Genomic DNA, 22,146 nt, shown 5'->3' on the forward strand with positions numbered 1-22,146 from the left:
AATATGCTATAACAACGAATGCTTTCTGTACATTACAGTACGAAATGATGAAACTGATTTTTGGGAACAAAAAGACAATACCGACCTTATATACATCACAATGTCAGAACACAAAATACTAACAGTAAGACCTTTATGTCACTATGCTTTGCTAAAATATTATTTCGATGCAAACTACAGGACAGCCAGAAATACATACCGTATAACAAGACCTCGGAACTAATTATATCATATATAAATATAATAATCAGTACTGAAAGGCCACACGAAGATTCTACATTTCAGACATGCTAAATAAACTACATTTTGAATACAGGAAACTTACAAACTACAATAGCCTGAAAAGAGCTCTAAGGACATACTACGAACAAGAAATACGCACCCTACACACCTTACAAACTTAACTCGTCAAGAAATTCCAAATTATTGTGTGTGTGTGTGTGTGTAAATTTCTCAAACTACAGCTGTAGGGGGATACCAGATCTATCAAACATCAGCCTACTTCTCAACACAGCAATCAAACCATGAATAACAGTAATCAAAGTTATATAAATAATAACTAATTATAAATTAGTTTATATAATTTCTCAGCTTATTATTTATGTAATGTCTGTATGAAATTACTGTATGTAATTTCTCAGCTTATTATTTATAATTATATATAATTATAATTATAAATAATAAGCTGAGAAGTTACATATCAACCAAGATCAATAAAAAAAAAAGTAAAAAAAAATCCATATATTATATTTAAGTGCTGTGGTTACAGCTCTTTAATAAATTAAATCAAAAATTGTAAGTATATATGCGTATAACTCATTGTTATTGTATAAATACTGTAAAAAGGGCAATGTTGTTCAACCGCACCTATAAATTACCAACTACAGTAATTTATTAATATATTACACATCAAAAAAAAAAAAAAAAAAGGAAAATTTGTACGAATATCATTGTTACAAAAAAAAAACTATATCTGTTGTAAATATGTAATCATATATAACTCATATGTGTTGTAAATATGTAACCACAATACGCAATCATAATTTTAATAATAAAAATGATTGAATTTAAAAAATATGTAATCAATGTATGTATCATAATTATTATTATTATTATTCCTGTCACCTCCAAGGAATCCGAAGACTCATCGCGGGAGGACACCTACAACTGTCTCAACCACTACACCGAACCACTACTACAAATCATCTCCATCTACCGCCCACCTCCACCACGACCACAACTAGTATTTTTTGTCTGTAAATTGCGTGTGTTCTGAAGAGCCAATTTGTCTGTATGCGGGATAAAAAAACCCGAGTGGAGAAAAAACCCTGCTACCTTCATATGAGATTAGCTAACTCACTTTCGATTGAAATCGTCCAGATAAAGATTCCTTCCATCGCGATGAGAATCGAACGTAGGCCTATTCCAATCGAAGGGCGCAAAATAGGTAACCATAATTTTTAATAAATAATAACAATAATAATAATAATAATAATAATAATAATAATAATAATAATAATAATAATTATTATTATTATTATTATTATTATTATTATTATTATTATTATTACAGACAACTCCAAGGTATCCTTAGACGCCACGTGGGAGGCTCTAAACATCATGCCAAGCATTATCCAGCATTCACGCAGTATCTATCATACTTCGAACTCATTCACATTCATGGCACCCACAACAGACTCTGGCAACTTATTCCACTCATTCACTACTCTCCAACCAAAAAATCTATTCTTACTCAGTTTCCATGGATGGGCCCTAGTTCTACACCTACAACTCCTGTTCAGCAAATTTTCCTCCGAATTAATCTTGTAAAACTCCTCACTAACTTGCCACGATCTTAGTCACTCGCCTGTGGATCTTCTCCACCTCCTCATCACCAAGCAACCCTGGTGTCCAGACCTGCGCACAGACAGGCTCGATAAAGAGGAACAATAACGTGCTTGTCTCTGCTCGTCAAAGTATTCTTCAGTAACCAAGTGATCTGATGAGCTGCTTTAGCCACTTTTGATATGTTCTCCCAAAACATTAGCTCCCTATCCACTAACATACCCAAATCTCTAGCTTCGTCAACCTCCTGGAGTACACTTTCACCAATGTGATATACTGCTGCTAACGCAACCATACATTATCTTGTGTTGCAGGTGAACAGTGGATGATGGCTTCAGTCGAAGTTATATTCGTAATCTGCACGCTATCCTTTGCATCAGCAGTCTCTTCGTTGCTGTTTGTTAGTTTTTTCCAAGCAGAAAAAGTCATCGGCGAGCACGAAAATCCTTAATCGTATATAAATGGAATCCTTTTTGTGACATGCAAGAGTGGATTGTTAACGATTGTAAAAGGAATTGTAAAAGTATAAGTGAAAATGTGAAAAAAGTAAAATTGTAAAAGTGGATTGTAAATGGAATGTTGGTTACAATGATTAAAGAAATATAAATAAAACAACTAATACTTTGCTGGTTTGTGTTTGATTTCTGGCGTTTATTAAAACCATAAAAAGGAACTCTTATAGATCATTCACATTGTTGTTAAATTATATAAACAACTTGCATCAATTGAAAACAAAATAATTTGATCTACACACTATACAATAATTTGATCTACTCAAATCTGTGTGATAATGTTTTTCTAACTCGCATTTTTGAGATCGATTGAGTGAGTATCCACATACAAGAGCGGTTGCTTTTCACCGTTCACTCTTTTAGATCGTCCATCAGGGATAGTAGATGCTGAGCGACATTTGCTACAGTTGGTTTCTTGATTTCTGGAGAATACGCTAGAACACATGAGCACCGATACGACCAGGTGGAACACTGTTAATAAGAAGAATAAGACCAATAACCACGCCACGGCTCTACCACCGGATTTTTCCAATTTAAGAAGAAAAAATGCAACCGCTAAGAAGGATACAAAGTTAACAAACACGCACAAAACAGCAAGAAACTTTCTGTCGTCTTGCCACCAAGGTGTTGATGGGGTTGATCCCTGGGATAATTTTTCTGATGTCATCATTTGAATGCTAGGGAAAAAAAAAAAAAAGATAAACAAGGTTTATCAAGGTTAGAAATAAATTGATATATTTTAATACCATTATAATATAATATTAATTTGAAATAAGGAATGATAGTAGCTTATTTCCTAGTCCTCGATTATAATTTATTTTGAAAAAAAAAAAAAAAAAATGTTTGCCTGTATGATTTTCTGCCTCGATTAGTATTGACTGCATGTAAAGCCGTACCATATGAGTGATCCGTAATAATAATAATAATAATAATAATAATAATAATAATAATAATAATAATAATAATAATAATAATTGATTTGAACGTTAAACGGTTTTGGCTGCAGCAGTATATATCAATTCTCAGATGCTAAACTGTTGTATTGAAACCATACGTCATATCCGACTTTGTTGGCAACAGGAAGTTGCTTAGATGTGTTATTTCTAAAGACAAGCAAACAGTGAGAGAGTTTGAATTCGCTGAGAGCAATTTCTATAGTAATGATTTGCGTAGACACTTGTATGAAGTTAAAAAATGTATTTTGTTCTTCTGCTAAAGTAGTTCTTGTCCCAATTTTTTTTTTAGTTGAAAGTACTCTACAATTTCTTTCAAAGTATTTAATATAAACTTTCATTAAAAGCTGTTTAGACGTTTTCGAGTTACTTGATATGAATAGAGGAATGGATAGGTCATAACGAGGATAATACGTTCTATTTTGCAAAAGTTATTTTTTTATTACAAGTTCCAGTGATCTTTGTAGAGTTTCTTCATTATTAACTCTCTGAAGTATAGTAATACCCCGCTTTACGACGATGTACTCATACGACGCTTTTCCATTATGACCCAAGTTCATTTATACGACTGATATTCCCATGAATCCACCGTTGTACAGTTTTAGTGAAATCTTTCTTTACGAAGTCGTTGCTCGCTACATCTATTTGGATGTCGGTGTTGGATGAATTAAAAACTGTTTATGACTATTATTCTTATTTTATTGTGGTTAAGAATGACAGATACAATTCGTGGATTCTCCGACTCCACCATATATATATATATATATATATATATATATATATATATATATATATATATATATATATATATATATATATATATATCTAAAATTATAAAATTATTATTAAAAAAAAAAATATATATATATATAAAGTTTAAAACGAATTAATATTGTTCTAGAATTTTTACCGTGAAGTTCGACAGTAATAATGATTTTGATGTAATTTATCAAATACAGAGTCGAAGTAAGTGCTACACTTCTTAACACTTCAGTTATCCGTAAACGTGTCATTCTTATATGACCAAACGGTAAAACTTTTAATGGTGTGCATTTGATGACGAAACTGGTTGCGGTTGTTCCCTTAAGCCACACTATTCAGATTAAACGTTATGTTTGGGAAAATTATTATTATTATTATTATTATTATTATTATTTGTTTTTGCGTAACTGACGTAAATTAGTACTTTATTTACATCATTTAGGCACATTGCTTAAAACCATTATTATGCCATTACTTGCATCTATAAGCGGAACATAAATAAAAAAGGAATTAATCCGCTATACGACATTGTGACCTGAACCTAAAATGTCGTGTGACCTAGGAATGTTTTGTTACATGCAATGGCAGCTCGTGGAAAGGATGGCTCATGTTTTATAATTTCAGTAACAACGTTCAAATGTAACTGTGCATATTATAAAAGTTAGAAAGCATTTATCATATAAAATCTGGTGACAATATATATATAACAACCAATTTTTGTTTTAATTTAGTTCGATGATCCGATTATTAAAAAATATAATAAGACAAACTGATATACTCTTTCTTTATTCAAATAGTTTTTCTAGAAATTGAGTGAAAAATGACGCGAAAAAATATATATCATATCAGCTGAGAGAGTCGAGTTTTGGCTGCCGTCTGGCTTAGTGTGTTGATTATGATCTCGAAAAAATGATATTATAGATATGGATATTATAGATATGTTAATGTGAAAATAGATTATACGCGAGTTTTGATCTCTCCTGTAGCGTCAGCAGCGTGCTCCTTCAGTAGAGCAGGTAAGACTTTTTTCGGTAACGCAATTTTTCCGGTAGTGGGGGGCAAGGCAGGTCATGTCCCCCACACATTAAAGTTTTCGCCTTGACATGGATTTGCCTTTTGACGATCTCAGTTTTAAAGAACTAGTGGCTCTATTCAGGCATACTAAATGTATATTTAGTATGTTGCCTAAACACAAAATGGTCCGATAAAATCGGAAAACATCAGGTTCTTGAAGTGGAGACAGAGGACCTCCAGCCCTCTGAACTTCCTCCCTCTTCACATGACAACGCCTGCGAGCCAGCAACAACAACAACTGAAGTCATCTCTAATTCAAACTCCAGTGGCTTTCAGGAGGTCAGAAGGAAGAAGAGAAAGAAAAGTCCCCCGCAGCAGATCCTGAAATAATACCCCAGCCCTTGGAAAGTACAGCTCCAATGGACACAACAGCACAACCTGTTGAAGAAAGAGCGACGGACACAGGGGCACAGCCCAAAGAGAGGATTCCTTCAGTTATTCTAGGATCGAAAGAAAAATGGTCATCAATCGCGGAGACAATGAAGAACAGCAACATCAAATTTATATCAGCTAAGAACACAGATGATGGAATCCGAATTCAACCAGAAGGGGCGGTGGATTACCGCCGGATCGCCAGACTTATGGACGAACTGAATGTCCCATATCACACATTTCAACTCAAGAGTAAAAAAAAACAACCTAAAAGTAGTCATCAGAGGTCTGGCAGAAACCATAACAGCTGATGAAATAGCTACTGACCTCAGATCACAAGGCCTTGAACCAATTAAGATATCGCGCACGTACCGCGCAGAAAAGCGCCCCATGCCTCTGGTCTTAGTGTAGATCAGTAAAGACCACAGAGAAATTTACGACCTTACGCTAGTCTGCAACTTAGTCATCAAGACCGAATCACTCAGAAGAAAGGCATCCGCTGGTCAATGCCATCGCTGACAAAAATTTGGGCATGCACAAAAGTTATGTAAAGTAGATTACAAGTGCGGTGACAGCCATCCTTCGCACACTTGCACAAAATCACGGTCTACAGCTGCTAAATGTGCGACTTGTGGCTGTCCCGATCCAGCCAATTATAAAGGCTGCGCAATTCACCCTTCTAACCTACGGAAGACAAGAGCGGCGTTGTCTCCGCCCACTCAGAGTCAAGCCACGAAACCTTCGCCGGAAATCACAGTACGGGGTGTTCCCGCCGATAAAACATACGCTTCTGCGGTCTCTCCGCGGATTTTACCCAGAGCCTCGACAGCTTACAGCCAGCCCTCTGCACTGACTCTTGCTACCTCACTAGGGGAGATGCTAACGGCCTTTAGTAACATGAACCCCAGACAAGCCGACACTAAGAAATTCCTCAGGAATACCCAAGTCATCTTCTCCATGATCAACAATGACACGTTCTCCTGCATCTCGCTGCTGATATCCCAGATATTTCCACGATGCTCCGTAACACTACTGCTACTTATTCACCTAAGCAGCAGTTTTGCATCCCTAGCAACTCATTCAGAGTTTTCTAAGCCCCCGAAAGCTGCTCTATCTTTCGGCTCAGGCGCTTCAGCATTGCCCTAAACAGGGTGACCCAAGTGCTCGCTAACCTCTAATATAAGTCTATTTCATAGCAATGAAGGGATCAGAATCCATGGAATTGATATCCATCAAGCCACAGAAGTTATCAGTTATCATGATGCGATTTCGAGGTGGTTGATCGGCCGTGAGATGCGGTAATTATTACCCTTGAAGGGTAATGGATGGCAATGCTGTAACCAATGAAGTTCTAAATGAGGCTCGGCTCTTGCTGTTACCCTCCTGCCATGATCAGAGCTTTAATAGCTCAATAACACCTTATCCTCACACTGCCCTCTACAGATAACGGGGAAGATGAAAAGCATTCTTGCTTCGCCTGTTCAAGCCAGTCCTTATAAGGATGATGCGATTTCAAATGAGAGAGGAATCGACCGTGAGATGTGGTGATTAATACCATTGGAGGGTAATGGATGGCAATGCTGTAGCCAATGAAGTTCTAACTGAGGCTCGGCTATTCCTGTCACGCTCCGGCCATGATCAGAGCCTTAATAGCTCAATAACACCTTATCCCTACACTGCCCTCTACAGATAACGGGGAAGATGAAAAGCATTCTTGCTTCGCCCCTGTAAGCCAGTCCTTATAAGGATAAGGATAATGCGATTTCACCCCAACGATTTGGTTCAGCAAGCCGCAGCTTGCTGAATAAATTATAACACCAAATAAATTATATCCTCACTGTAACCGCAACAGATAGCGGGGAATATGAAAAGTATCTTGCTTCACTCCTAAAGACATAAATGTCAATTGCCATTTGTGATGCGATTTCGATGTTCATTAAAATCTTCTGTGACCTTCTCCAATCAAATCAAATTGCACCCACAATACCATCAGAAATATATGATATCATCAAGAAATTAAAAAAGAAAAAGGCTCCTGGACCTGATGGGATCACCATCAAGGTGATTAAGCTGCTGCCTCGTATAGCTATTGTACATCTGACCAACATATTTCAGTCCATCCTCCTCTTCAAACATTTCCCTTCCCGTTGGAAGGTGGCGGATATAATTCCAATCCATAAGACCGGAAAAGACCCTCACCTGCCTCAAAATTATCGACCGATCAGCCTCATCTCAAATTTGGGTACAATCGCAAAAAGTTATTCTCACCAGACTCCAAGCCTCCGTACATAAGTTAAATATTCTCCCTAAAGACCAGTTTGGTTCCATCAATTCCATATTACCATACAACAGATACATAGACTAGTCGAATACATCTCAATTGGATATAATTGGCATCAATGCACTGGGGATATTTTCCTTGACATAGTCAGTGCATTCGATAAAATTTGGCATTTCAGATTACTGCATAAACCGATCTCAACTGGAATACCATTGGAAATGGTTCACCTAATTAAATCATATCTTTTTGACAGGCGCATGCATATCAAGATCAACGGTGTAGTATCAGCACAGAAACGTATCTTGGCTGGAGTCCCACAAAGATTCTTACTAGCTCCGATTCTGTTTTCCATATACATGTCTGATATCCCGCACAATCCATTGTCATCCATGGCCCTCAATGCGGATGATACAGCAATATTAGCCAGATCTCTACAACCACATCTAACCATCAAAAAACTGCAAGAAAACCTACCACAGATTGAAAAATGGTTCTCCAAATGAAGACTGCAAGTAAATCCCAAGAAGAGCATAGTCATGCTATTCACCAGATGCTTCCTAAAGGGACACATTCCTGTTTAACACAAAAATCCTGTAGCAAACAGAAGTCAAATACTTTCGTGTACTACTGGACAGAAGGCTAACTTTCAGCTGCCATACCAAGGCTCGCTGTGAAAAGGCATCAAAAGCCATTGCTCAACTCTATCCTCTAATCAGCAGGAACAGCAAACTAAACACCAGACTCAAACTACTTATCTACAAACTGATGGTTCGTCCTATACTCACTTACTCTTCTCCTGCTTGGAGCCATATCGCTGATACTAATATTCTCAAATTACAACGAGTGCAAAATAAACGTCTACGAATGATCCTAAACGCTCCATGGTTCGTCAGAAATGTGCGACTCCATCGGGACACAGATGTCCCCTATATTTACACTTTCCTGAAGACTATAGCAACAAAGTTCGCTTCAAAAGCATCTGTACACCCAACTAACTGGTTCAACTAGCTGCAAATTACGAAGCAACGAAATACTTCAAACATAACAGACCAAAAGCATCTTAAACTAAAATTCTGATGTTTAATCTCGAAGTCCGCTCAGGGTGAGTAATTTGCCCAGAAATTTTTTCACTCACTGTTTCCCTATCAGATAACGGGGAGTATGAAAAGCATTTTGCTTTACCGTTTAAGTCAGAAATGTTAATCGTGATGCGGGGTTAGTTCTATATTTTCTTGCTGTGTCAATGTGTACTATTAGTACTTTCAAAATTTTCAGTGGAGAATTTTGATAAGGACAATTAAAATGAAATAGAAAAGATGTTAAGACGTGATCACATATTACTTTTAGCTGAATACAGTTCAAAACATTCATATCTACATTTGGTAGATTTTGCAGCAGTGGCGATGGACAAACATCAATAATAATTATAATTATTGATGAATGTTATGAAAATAAAGTAATTTATAAATGTGATAGTAAATTAAAACTATTCTCTTGTAATTCATTAAGGCAACCATAAATTATCTTGTGTTGCAGGTCAATGTGTGATGATGAAACAGTGGATGATGGCTTCGACCGAAGCCATCATCCAGCAGTTTCTTTCGTTGCTGTTTGTTACTTAGTTTTTCCAAGCAGAAAAAATCATTGGCGAGCACGAAAATCCGTAACCATATATAAACTGGAATCAGTTTTGTGACATGCAAGAGTGGATTGTTATCGTTTACAATCACGATTGTAAAAGAAATGTTTGTTACAATGATTAAAGAAATATAAATAAAACAACTGAATACTTTGCTGTTTTTTTTTGATTGGTTGCGTTTATTAAAACCATAAAAAGGAATTCTTATTGATCATTCACATAGTTGTTAAATTATTTAAACAACTTTCATCAATTGAAAACAAATCATTTGATCTACACAAGATGACAAAACAAATCAGTAATGACATTCTGACAAATAGGGTTAGAAAAATCAAATCTGATGTTTGTCTATGGCGCATTTTTCAGATCAATTCAGCGAGTATCCACATACAAGAGCGGGTGCTTTTCACTGTTCACTTTTTTAGATCGTCCATTGGTGACAGTAGATGCTGGCTGACATATGCTACAGTCGGTTTCTGGTGCTGAGAATAGGCTAGAACACAGGGACAGTGATACGACCATGTGGACCAATGTTAATAAGTAAAATAGGCTCAATATCCACCCCATTATTTTATTTTCAATTTTTTCCATTTGAATAAGAAAAGCTGAAATGGTTACTAAGATTAAAAAGTTAACAATCACGGATAAAAGAGCAAGAAACTTCCTTTCTTCTTGCTGGCAAGGTTTTGATTGGGATGATGAACGTGATAATTTTTCTGATGCCATCACGTGAATACTAGAAAAAAAAGAAAACATTCTGATATATTGAAAATCAAACCATCATTAATAACATAGCTTGAAAACGTTACACTTAAATACGAATAAAACAAAAACTCTTAACTGAACAAAGAATGCCATAAAGAAACTGAAAGTTTCCAACATTAGTGGAAACAATTAAGAATTTTATATTATTATTATTACCATCACCATCATCTGGAAGCGGATGTTAAAGGTGAAAATGGAAGTGACAAGGAGATTGACAAAAGCAAGTACATCTTTCAGATGATTGAATAATAATAACTGAAAATCACTCATACATATATCACAATAAAACAAAAATAAATGTTATAAAAGGTATATTTTACAAAAGTTGATAAATGATATCATAATAGAGTCGATCTCCCATTTTCCCTCAGGGTCGGTTGGAGGTTTTGCGGAGCCTCGGAAAAAGTTAATAGTTTTAAAAAAATGCGAAGAAGCACTTTTTTTAAATCAAAATATCATGTAATTTTATTAAACATAATTTACAAACATTAAATACATATAGTTATATACTAAAATATTTTCCATATCAATACATCCCTAAAACATCAAAAATTCTATTATAAAGTTTTCTTAGAAATTTGAAAGTGATGGTCCCCTGTGAGCACGGGACCTCGGTCTGAGACCCGAAAAACAGTCGTGTGAGTCGGCCCTGTTTTTAACTCTACAGGAAAGTGTCATGGAGATATGAGAGATATTATCTCGGGATAAGATTTGTCTTTGAGATGATTTCACGAATATTACGACATCGCATTATAACGATTGGGACAGCGAGAGCGTGTAAGTAATACCTTGCTTATTCAGTTGTACCAATGGAAACATTTGTATACTTGTTGGCAATTTATTTGAAGTTCTTTTTCATAAATTATAATCAATTAATTATTAAATATCAAATCATTTAAATGATTTAATCGATTATATACTTATTCGGACAGCACAATCAGATAAAACATCAGTTAATCTTCCAATTTTGGCAGTGAGCGCATCATAGTCATTGCTACCTCGAATTTAAAATAAAAGCAATTAAAATGTATAGTAAGAATGAGGTAGAGGGTTCTGGTTAGCTGTGTTTTATTGCTGTTCCAAACTGGTTGTAACCTCTGAAGGGTTTTAGCAATGCGTGCTTTAATGTCATGTTTAAACCTGCCATCTCTGTGTTGTACGCTTGCCACAACAGTCTGGCTTCGAGACCTAAAAAAGCAGCCATCGTTGATCTCCCTCCTCCCATTTATGAATGGAATTTCAATTTTCTCTCGATCTGGATGATTCCCTCTCGTCTTCTTCAATGCCGGATTATTCCATGGTTCTTAGCCCTCGCCTACACTCTTTCTTTTATATCTTCTCTCTCTGACGTACGCATAAATTCGATGTGGATTATTTAATTATTAAAATTAAATAAAAAATTAATTACTATTATACATTAATCTAAAAATTGCAATTTTTAATCTTCATAAAATTTTAAATATACGGTATATATATATATAGACACCAATTTAAAAATTGCATGTATAAAATGTTATCAATTTTTACGATAATCATGGGGTGGAAGAGAAAAAAAGTCCTTTTTAGGACTTCCAGGGTAACGAATGGCAATGCTGTAGCCAATGAAGTTTTAACTGAGGCTCGGCTATTGCCGTTACGTTACCCAGCCATGACTGGAACTTTTAGCTCAATAACTCTCCATCCACACCGATTTTCTTCATTCAGATGACGGGATAAAGAGTCAAGGACTCAGTCCATCTCCCAGTTCTTTTAAGAACTTTAAGAACGATAATCATGAAAGATCAATCGACCGTGAGATGCAGTGATTGATTCATTCAATCCAATACCCTTGGAGGGTAATAGATGGCAATGCTGTAGCCAATGAAGTTCTAACTGAGGCTCGGCTATTGCTGTTACCCTCCTGCCATGATCAGAGCTTTATATATATATATATATAAAGCTCAATAACACCTTATCCCTACACTGTCCTCTACAGATAACGGGGAAGATGAAAAGCATTCTTGCTTCGCCCCTTTAAGCCAGTCCTTATAAGGACGATAATCATCACCATAGGAGAATATACAATGATATTATAAGTCCTTTTTAGGACTTCCCGGGTAACAAATGGCAATGTTGTAGCCACTGAGGCTCGACTATTGCCGTTACCCAGCAATGACTAGAGCTTTTTAGCTCAATAACACTCCATCCACACAGATTTTCTTCATTCAGATGACGGGATAAAGAGTCAAGGACTCAATCCATCGCCCAGTTCTTATAAGAACTATTAAGAAGACGATAATCATCAGTGAGGTGTGAATTCCGATGAGAAAAAAAAAGTCCTTTTTAGGACTTCCAGGGTAACCAATGGCAATGCTGTAGCCAATGAAGCTTTAACTGAGGCTCGGCTATTGCTGTTACCCTCTTGCCATGATCAGAGCTTTAATAGCTCAATAACGCCTTATCCCTACACTGTCCTCTACAGATAACGGGGAAGATGAAAGCATTCTTGCTTCTCCCCTTTAAGCCAGTCCTTATAAGGACGATAATCATCATAATTATTACCGTGATCCTTTTATTTTCTGGCCATCCAGCACCTGATACTCTGGTCTTTCCGAATGATCAAACCATTCAGACTGTCGAAATTACATATTAAAACTTCGCCTATGAAATTTGATAAAAATTGGGATTTAGGATGCCCATGACAATCTTTGTGTGGTTCAACTTTAGTGGAAAAATGAAAGAAAGAAAATTATGTGTATGAAGTACAAAAGTATTTTGTAGTACAAAAAGAGTATTTTTGTAGTATAAAAAAGACTATTTTTGTACTATCCAGGAATGTGTTAGCAGAGTTAATCTCAGGTGGTATGGTCACTTAAACAGAATGGGCGAGGAAAGATTAGAAAAACAAGTGTTCTGTGCCAGGTTGGCAGGAAAACGACCCAGAGGAAGACCAAGATATAGGTGGATTGATGCGGTAAAAAGTGCCTTAGAAGACAGAAATATAAGTTCTGATAATGTTGGAGTCTTATTAGGTAACAGATGTTTGGAGGAAAATTATGTCAAAATTTTTAATGTGGTACCATCATATTCTGTACACCCCTTGAGGGTACACGTCAGGAATTCGATGATGATGATGATGATGATGCTAATTAAAATCCTTCCAGCCAGAGTCCTAGACTTGCGTATGGACAGACAAAAACGACTGTTATAGATTCTGCTTAACATATTGACACAATTGAATTTTTTTTCCCCAGTATCAATACTCTGCAGTCATATCTTTACCTGTATTTTTGTTTTGGCATCATCATGCAACCTTTTTTTTTTTTTTTTTATCTGTTCCGGTCTAATGTTTGAGATCTACCGACTTTTTCTCTTTCCTTTTGGTGTTTACATTTTAATATTTGTTGGTGATATTTGTCATTCGGGTTATTTACTACATCAAGGTCTGTTCGTTTTTATTTTATTAATGGATTTTACTTTTAATATGAATATTATCACAACAAATTTTTACCAGGAGTCGTCTGCAAAATACTTCATTTTAGCAATTGATAAACAAAATTCAGAAGTACACGATCCTGGTCAAAATCTGCAGTAGTACTTTATATTAAAAGTAAAATAAGTGAATCAATTCTCGTAATAAGATATGGGAAGTTTTGCAGTTCAGATATGGTTTAACAATCTCAACAGCCATTTCACAAAAATTCTCCAATATCCACCGTATCCTTCATAATTCTTCCTGCCGAGCCGAGTATCAAACGTATGAAAAAGGAGAGCAAAGGTCTGCTTCCTCTTTGTCTCCGTGTATGAAAGATGAAGAAATGATTTTTCGTCTTCGAAACAGGAAAAGTCTTTTCGGCACTCAAACCCCTTAATCTTTAAGAAAAGACAAAGTTTGTCTTCAGAGTTATCTATTACTTGCTTAGATGAAAGTTAATAAGTTAGTACGCATTGCAGTAGGACCAACAACAAAAAAAAAAGGTTGGTTCTAGATTGTCGTGAATCTTTGTTCCTTCCTATTTAAAAGCCAACTATCACGACATACGCTATCAAAATTAATTTGTGACATTTTTAATTTTGAACCCCTGCAGGAAGTCACATATAGATCGATGAGGACTTCACACGTCGTAGAGTTGACCATGATTATTAGCAAAAAATAGAAATTTATTAATTTCCATAGGGTTATTGTTACGTGTTGTTATGTATACCATTTGTGCTATTTTCAGCATGTTAGTAAACAAGATAAGACTAAGTGCTTGCGCTAAACAGACAGATGCTCATTCGCATATTATGTAACGCTTTCAAAGATGAAAAGAAGATGTCAATATTTTGTGACAGTAAACTAGAAATTCATTATATTATACACTGAGTGACCAGTTTATTAGCGACACACCCAACAGCGGTGTGTTGGACCGTTGAAGGCCGCCATCGATATGATGCGATTTCGATTAACAGACACAATACTGACCTCATGGACTTGATTGCTTAGACCGCCGAACAAAAACAAACAAACAAAACAAATTTTGATTTGTTTCTCACAAATTTGTCAGAAAAAAAAGTAAGCAGATGTGTCAAAACCGATCGCTCTCTCTTTAAGGTGATCCTTGTTAAAATATCCTGATACGATCCCTAATTAGTTCCCCTTCATTACGTTAACACTAAGAATACTCACTATCTATAATTCTCGACTTTAAGTGAACATCCCTATCAACTGAATTTTCCTTGCAAACTTCCAATCATAAGGAACTACGAATTTCCAATCTCAGTGATTCATTGAAGATGATTGAAAAGTGGATTAGTCAGCCCTAATTTCTTTACTACTCTTTGAAATAAAAACCCGTTTGCCCTTACCAGAGATCAAATAACGCGACACACCGAAAAAAGATGCCTTTCTTCGAGAACCGGTCGAAGAAAGGCATCGAACTTAGGTCATTCTTCGGGCGGCCTAGCACTATAGAGTGCAAACGCCACTTCCACTGAGCTACACTGGTTCTATCAAGCCACTATAGACTTGTAAGTGACCTCCTGCAGGAGTTGAGAATCAAAGTCACAAATTAATATTGCGATAGCTTTTAAATGGAAGGAGCAAAGATTCACGAAGAATCTTGAACCAGCCTTGTCTTACTGTCTCTGGCTACTTTAATTCAAAATTTGCTTTACAGTCTTTAATTAAACTGCTTAGTTAATGGTGGTCATATCTCTCTATATATAATAGTTAATAATTAATTTCGTAGATCAATATTGTACGAAATTAATATTTGCAGAATATTAAGAGAATAAATCGATATTCGTAGAAAAAAATATTCAGTTTTTTTTTCTTTTAATGTATTTCTTTAAAACTTAATTATTCATCCAGATGACAGGTTTATCTACTCTTTGTGATAAGATTCAACATTAGATCATGCAAAATACCCTTCTCTGCTATCCATTTCGCATTAGTTTGAATAATATCATTTTTTAACATTCCACAATATGTTTGGAAATTTCAGCTTCAGGGGTCTTCAAAAATGATTTCCTTTTTCTTAATCTCCCTTCCGAGATGATCTCTGTAAGCCAGGTCCATTAACTCGACTATTTGTCGAATTATTATTAGTCTTCACGATCAGCATGCTTTTTTTTCTCTTTTATATAAATATTACACTAAGAAATAAAAGGTGTGTGTTTAAAACTCATTAAATAACTTATATATTCTTAGTTTCTTTAAATAATTATTTTAAACTATATTTAAAGTTTAAAACTATTTAATATTGTTTAAGAATTTTTACCGTGAAATTCGACTGGAATAATGATTTTGATGTAATTTATTGGGATTTTTATAATGCCGTTAACAATGTTCCGAATAACATCCTGATCAAAATGTGCCGAGTAGGCAATGACGATCCCCCCCCTAGTGAGATTAGTAGGAAATTGGTTGGCAGCAGTGGTGTAGTAAGAGCTTTTGCCATCTGGAGCAGTTCCTGAGTTTGCCGCCCCTCTCAACACACATCAAAATTACTACAAAAAGTCAAAACGACGTATAGGGAAATAAATTCAAACACTGTGTTTATTTTTGAAGTAAAACTTTAATTTCAACATTCTAAAATGTTATATTTCTTGCTTTTCTGTTAGCGAAATCGTCGATGACATTTTGGCGAAGTCTATTTCATAGTAATGTAGGTAATTCTTAATTACATTTTATTTAGAAAAAACTCCTCTCACAACTAGCAACTCTTACAACTTAAATTGCGAGGAAAATTCTCAGTAGTATTATAATATTCGGAAATGAGTTCTCGAAACTATTTTAGAATTAACTGCAAAAGTTCAAAAAGGAAGTGTCCCCCGGGGAGAACCCCCCCCCACCCCTTAGCTACGCCTCTGGTTGGCAGACAAATGATAGGAAATAGTGTTCAGGCAGCCCACTTGTTAAGAGTGGGATACCAAAGAGGTCGATGTTAGGACTTGTTTAATGTACTCATAAATGGTTTAAGTTTCAGTATTTTGAATGAAATTTCTCTCTGTGCTCGTGATGTAAAGTTTTTTTTTTTTTTTTGGAGGGGGGGGGTAATTGTTTGGATGAACCTAATTTCTTCACAACAGTGTTTCCCAAACTTTTGGCACCTTTTTTAAAAGTTTAGCGTAGCCCGTATCACAAATTGCCTTTAGCTCAAGAAATGTCAATTTTGAAGGTATAATAATATCTGTTTCAAACACGATTAACATTTTTGACATAAAGGGTGAAGCAAAAATGCTTTTCATACTCCCAGCTATCTGATAGGGAAACGGTGAGTGAAAAAATTTATGAGCCAATTGCTCGCCCTGAGCGGGCTTGAATATTAAACATCAGAATTGGAGTTTAAGATGACTTTTGGTCTTTTATGTTTGAAGTAATCCATTGCTTCGTAATTTGCAGCTAGTTGAACCAGTTTGTTGGGGGTGTGCAGATGCTTTTGAAACGAACTACGGCAGCTGAAAGATAGCCTTCTGTCCAGTAATACACCAAGGTATTTGACATTTGTTTGTCACGGGATTTTTGCGTTAAATAGGAAGATGTCCCCTTTAGGAAGCATCGATCTTCTGGTGAATAGCATGGCTACACTTTTCTGGGACTCACCTGCAGTCTACATTTGGAGAACCATTTTTTTCAAGTAGGTTTACTTGTAGTTTTTTTGATGGCAAGATGCAACTGTATAGATCTGGTTAATATTGCTATATCATCTGCGTAGAGGGCCATGATGGATGACAATGGATTGTGCGGGATATTAGACATGTATATGAAAAACAGAATCGGAGCTAGTAAGGATCCTTGTGGGACTCCAGTCAAGATACGTTTCTGTGACGAAACCGCACCGTTGATCTTGATTTCTTTCAAACACGAATAAATGTATATTTTTTAATATTTACATAAATAATAAATAAAAAGGTGTAAAGTATATATATTTTTAATTATTAAATACATTTTAGATCTACGAGTCCATTATACATATATTAGAAACAAAATTTAAATTTTCAATAATAAGAAAAGTTTAATGAGACGAATAAAATTATTTTTGTTGGGAAACCATTTTAATTCGTCTAAGCTTTTCTTTCTAACAGTTAAAATTATCATTTTTTCCTTCACCGCGTTTCAGTCTAGTCTTTAACTAGTGATTCGTATTAAATGTTTAAGAAATACAAAAGAAAGATGCTAATATTTATCAAATATTATTACTTATTATTAGATTGCACTTCAAGATTTTAATAACCAACAACGGAACTGCTAAAAAAGTAGAAGTTATTATGCACGAGCATATAACCAGTACAACTTGTGACATAAACACAATTAAAGCATGGGTGCTAAAACAGTCGCCGAGGACGGATACAATTTATGATACGAATGATTCCGAAATTTAGCGGAGTGTTCCGAGCGCATGTTTGGAACTTTTGAATTTAAATTTTTAATGCAAACAGTTTGAACCACGCAGTTAGAACGCAGTCCTGCTGTGAAACAGAAGGGGCTCAACGGTCAGTTGATGCACGTCAAAAGACGCATTTTTTTAAAAATCTATTTAGAATTTTTTAATTACTAAAAAATTAATTAGAAGAGACCTGCGCTTATCTGCGACAAAAAAAAAAAAAAAAAAATCAAAATTTCAAAACGAGTGCCTCGTGCCCCTAAAGATCGCGTATCTCTTGGGAGATTCGCGTGTCACACTTCAGGAAACACTGGATTATAAGATAATCTTAAATTAATGGAAGCATGAAAGGGGAAGTGTTTAAAATTTAATGCAAACAAGTGCAAATCAGTGATCCCCAAGATGATGCACTTGTCTACCATCTCTTCACCGGACACCATTTATAATCTGTGATAGTCTTGGGTCAGGTATCTCGAATTAGCTACTTAGGGCTAAAACCACCCTATCTAAAAACTTAGAAAAGTTAGATAGGGCGAAAACCGCCTCGCCTGCTCCCTATAGAGAATGTTGTCTGAACTTGTGCTAACAGAGGCAATAATAAAAACATTGAGTAGGGAGTTAAAACAAATATACGAAACTCATTGTCTTGATAGAATATACGTGGAATGGTCTTCTTCAACAGGTTATAGAAGCGACGAATTTATATAACTTTATATATGGCTGGCGATACAGCCTCCTTGGCTCAGCTGGTTTTGATAGACCCTTTGGCTGAAAATACATTGGTTTGGATCCAGTGTATGTACACGAATAGCTTTTATCTGTTTTTTTTTTTTTAAGCAAAAAGAGTTGGCTGGTCTTTTAAAAAAGTGATAGGATTTTTCCCTCTCAGAAAAGCTGGTGTGTTTCATCTTTCAAACACAAAACGGTCAAGAGAACATGCGCAAATTACACACAAAAATATATTTTCGGCATAAGACTTAACATAAATTATGGTTATGGTTAAATGCAAATACAACTCAGGATAATTGCTATGTTGAAGTGAATCTTGACATGTAAGGATAAGGAATTAATTTTGCCTCTTTATAAGGCTTTGATAAGACCACACTTGGATTACTGTGCGCAGATTTGGTCCCCAGAGTTCCAAGGGGATAAAGAAGCTATGGAAAAAATGCAAAGAAGAGTTACAAAGATAATATCCGGATTATGGGATTTAGATTATGAGGACACATTGCGAGTATGTGGATTACAGAGGTTAACAGGAGAAAGAGGGGTGATATGAAAGCGGTCTATAAACTTTTGAATGGGTGTTATAGCATTTCAAATGATGAAATTTTTCATTATATGGAAGGCAGGGAGAGAACACGGGGCATCCATGGAAGTTAAATTTATTTGCAGTCAAGAAAGGGGTAAGAGCTAGGTTTTTCTCACAGAGAGCAGTGAGTGAGTGGAATAATTTGCCCTTACGGGTAATGAGTGCATCTAGTGTAAATGAATTTAAGGGAAGGTATGATAGCTGAGTTGAGTAATTTACAGCCTCCCTCAATGAGTCCTTGACTCACTGGAGGTCTCAGGTAATTTTTTTTAAATATATTTTATTGATTGCTAAAATATTTATACATACAATAAACATCTTGTGTGACATTGCACCTTATAATTTTACAGAGTTCAGCACTAAGTGCTGCAATTCAATTAAAAATTTCAATTAAATTTCAATTAAAAATTTTAATCATACTTTTTTGCCTTTATATTATGTATTTACAACACATATTCTTCTAATATTAACAATGAAGATTATACAGAATTTGTTTGTATAATTTTTTATTTTTTTATTTTATTTTATTTTATTTTTTTAAGTTTGAGAAAGAATGATTATACATACAAATTTCTGCATTTGCTTATAAGGATTACTTGTAGAATGAGTGAGGCAAGTTAATCCCACCTACTTCGAAGCTTGGGTTAGCTTTTATGAAGAGAGTGGGATTTAGCCTTCACTATTTGTGTTGTTGCTACTGTTTATGTATGGGATGTAGGCATTGGATGCTAGTGATTTGTGATGTGTATATTAGTGTTAATGGTTTCTTAACTTTGTTCGTATATTTTCCAGAGTTTGGTTTTTAATGTTCTATAGTTATCTACGTGTTTTAGCTTTCTTGGTAGGTTGTTGAGTTGTGTGGGTATCTGATGTGATCTCACAAATAATAATAATAATATACAATACAATAAAATAAACAAATAATAATAATAATAATAATAATAATAATAATAATAATAATAATAATAATAATAATAATATACAACGTAATCTGGGCAGGTCATGGAATTACGCCTAGAAGCACGGTTGATTATTATTATTATTAATGACAGGGTTGATAAGTCATTTATCATTTATGTACTGTATGTATTCATAATGATGAATTTGTCAGGGATGAACATGGGGATATTGTCATGTGTCTGTGTATAAATATGAAAGGAAAAAAACAACAACACTGAAATAAAAGAAAAAAAAAAGGATGAGCTGAATGAAATGAAAAATGAGGGAATACACACAAACCCTCCCACGCAGGGGATGAATTTCGTAGTATCCGTTTGATATCAGAAGAGCAATTGTTCATTTTATGGATTACTTATAGTTTCATCTTCCCCATCCCTCCCAGTAATGATTCTGTCTCAAATTGTGGCTGGGTTAGTTTTCTCCGAGTACATACAAGTATTTAGGTCTTTACATTTCTGGAATATTTTATCATGAATTAGTCAATCATGTTATTAAAACATTTCGAAGTGATGAATTCATATATGTAATCAAAAAAAAATTCCAAACTGAGGATGAGTCAGCTAGTTCCATGCTGAGATTAGATTATCTTTTGATCCTGGAAAAAAAACAAACCACCTCGCGATTTACGGACATAATGCAGTACCGCATACGAGCCTCAACTTGCTGCTTCCGGTTGGAGTAAGAAGCATTTTGCACTTCCCCAGAAGCCTCATGTGCTCAAAGAGAATGAATTAGGTGATTTAAATAGCAGTTTTCGCTATCAGGGTTTCGTGTACAACTGTGGAGCATGTCAGCGTCTACCTTGATGTTTTGAGACGAGAAATGGAATTTGTAACTGCGGTGAATTAAATGTTTATTATTATTATTTATTTATTTATTTAGAGAAATGAAATTTAAGGACATAAAGAGAGACTAGTGTTTGTTTGTTGATGCTTCCAAAAGAAACTAAAATAAGAGCATTTTTGTAGAAGAAAGACCTCCAATAGCAATCACACATGTTAGACGTATCCAGAAGTCTTTTGAAAATTATACCCAAGGTCATCTGATAGGGATTACTCAGAATATTTGTGGCGACTTAAAAGTAGATGCGTTTATAGATTGGTATGAAGGAACGACATACAAAACATTTGCTTTTTTGTGCTAATGGGACAGTAGGGCCAAAAAGAAACTGCATGTCAAGAAAACATGGCCTTTCCGAATAGATTTTCAAGCCAGGAAAACAGATAAAAAGATAATATTTCTTGGTGTTAGTGATGTTTCGCGTCTATTAAATATTTCGTTAATGACAAAATATATAAACATTTTGGGCATTGGCTCAAAATGGACCTAAATTATAAAACCTAACTGCAAGATTTCCGAAAGGAAGGGACATTTGTTGGATCTCACATTACGAAAGTATTAAAAGATGAAGAATTTGAAAAGAACCTCACGGAAATAGAACTAAAACATGGAAATCATTTATTATTGATGCGTTTGGGATAGCAGTTAAATATTGCGAGGAACTAGTTGATCAGCTTATAGCAAAGCACCACTGAAGATTCACCTTCTTCACATGGACTTTTTTGTCGCGAAACTTTTGGTGGTGTGAATGACCAGGAGGGTTAATAGCTCCATCAGGACATCGAAGTAATGACAAGGGGAATGAAGTGGTAATGGGAGGCTATAAGCCTTTTAAATGTGTATGTTTTATGGGGTTTTTTTTATTTCCTTACTAATGGTAAATATATTAATATACGAAACTACTTGTATTTTGACTGTTCATATTTTTTTTATAAAATATTACGTAGAAATACTTCGGGAAAAAACCCGTAATCTGCTGGGAGA

At 35.2% G+C, this 22,146-nt stretch overlaps 1 long non-coding RNA gene across 2 annotated transcripts in view; it reads right to left on the reverse strand.

The window, feature by feature from the left end:
• Positions 1-2,477: 2,477 nt before the first annotated feature.
• The window catches only part of LOC150109648 (uncharacterized), a 52,216-nt gene continuing 32,547 nt past the window's right edge, over positions 2,478-22,146 (reverse strand). Inside the window, exon 3 of one of the 2 annotated variants that reach the window (XR_016549980.1) lies at positions 2,478-3,034. This is a non-coding gene — a long non-coding RNA (uncharacterized LOC150109648). Of the gene's footprint in view, positions 3,035-9,586; positions 10,175-22,146 lie in introns of those variants that run through there. The other variant, XR_016549981.1, reaches the window with a different exon arrangement.

The sequence above is a fragment of the Typopeltis vanoorti genome, chromosome 2, assembly GCF_054136105.1.
Source record: "Typopeltis vanoorti isolate ZY-2024b chromosome 2, IOZ_Tvanoo_1.0, whole genome shotgun sequence".
Lineage (NCBI taxonomy): Eukaryota > Metazoa > Arthropoda > Arachnida > Uropygi > Thelyphonidae > Typopeltis > Typopeltis vanoorti.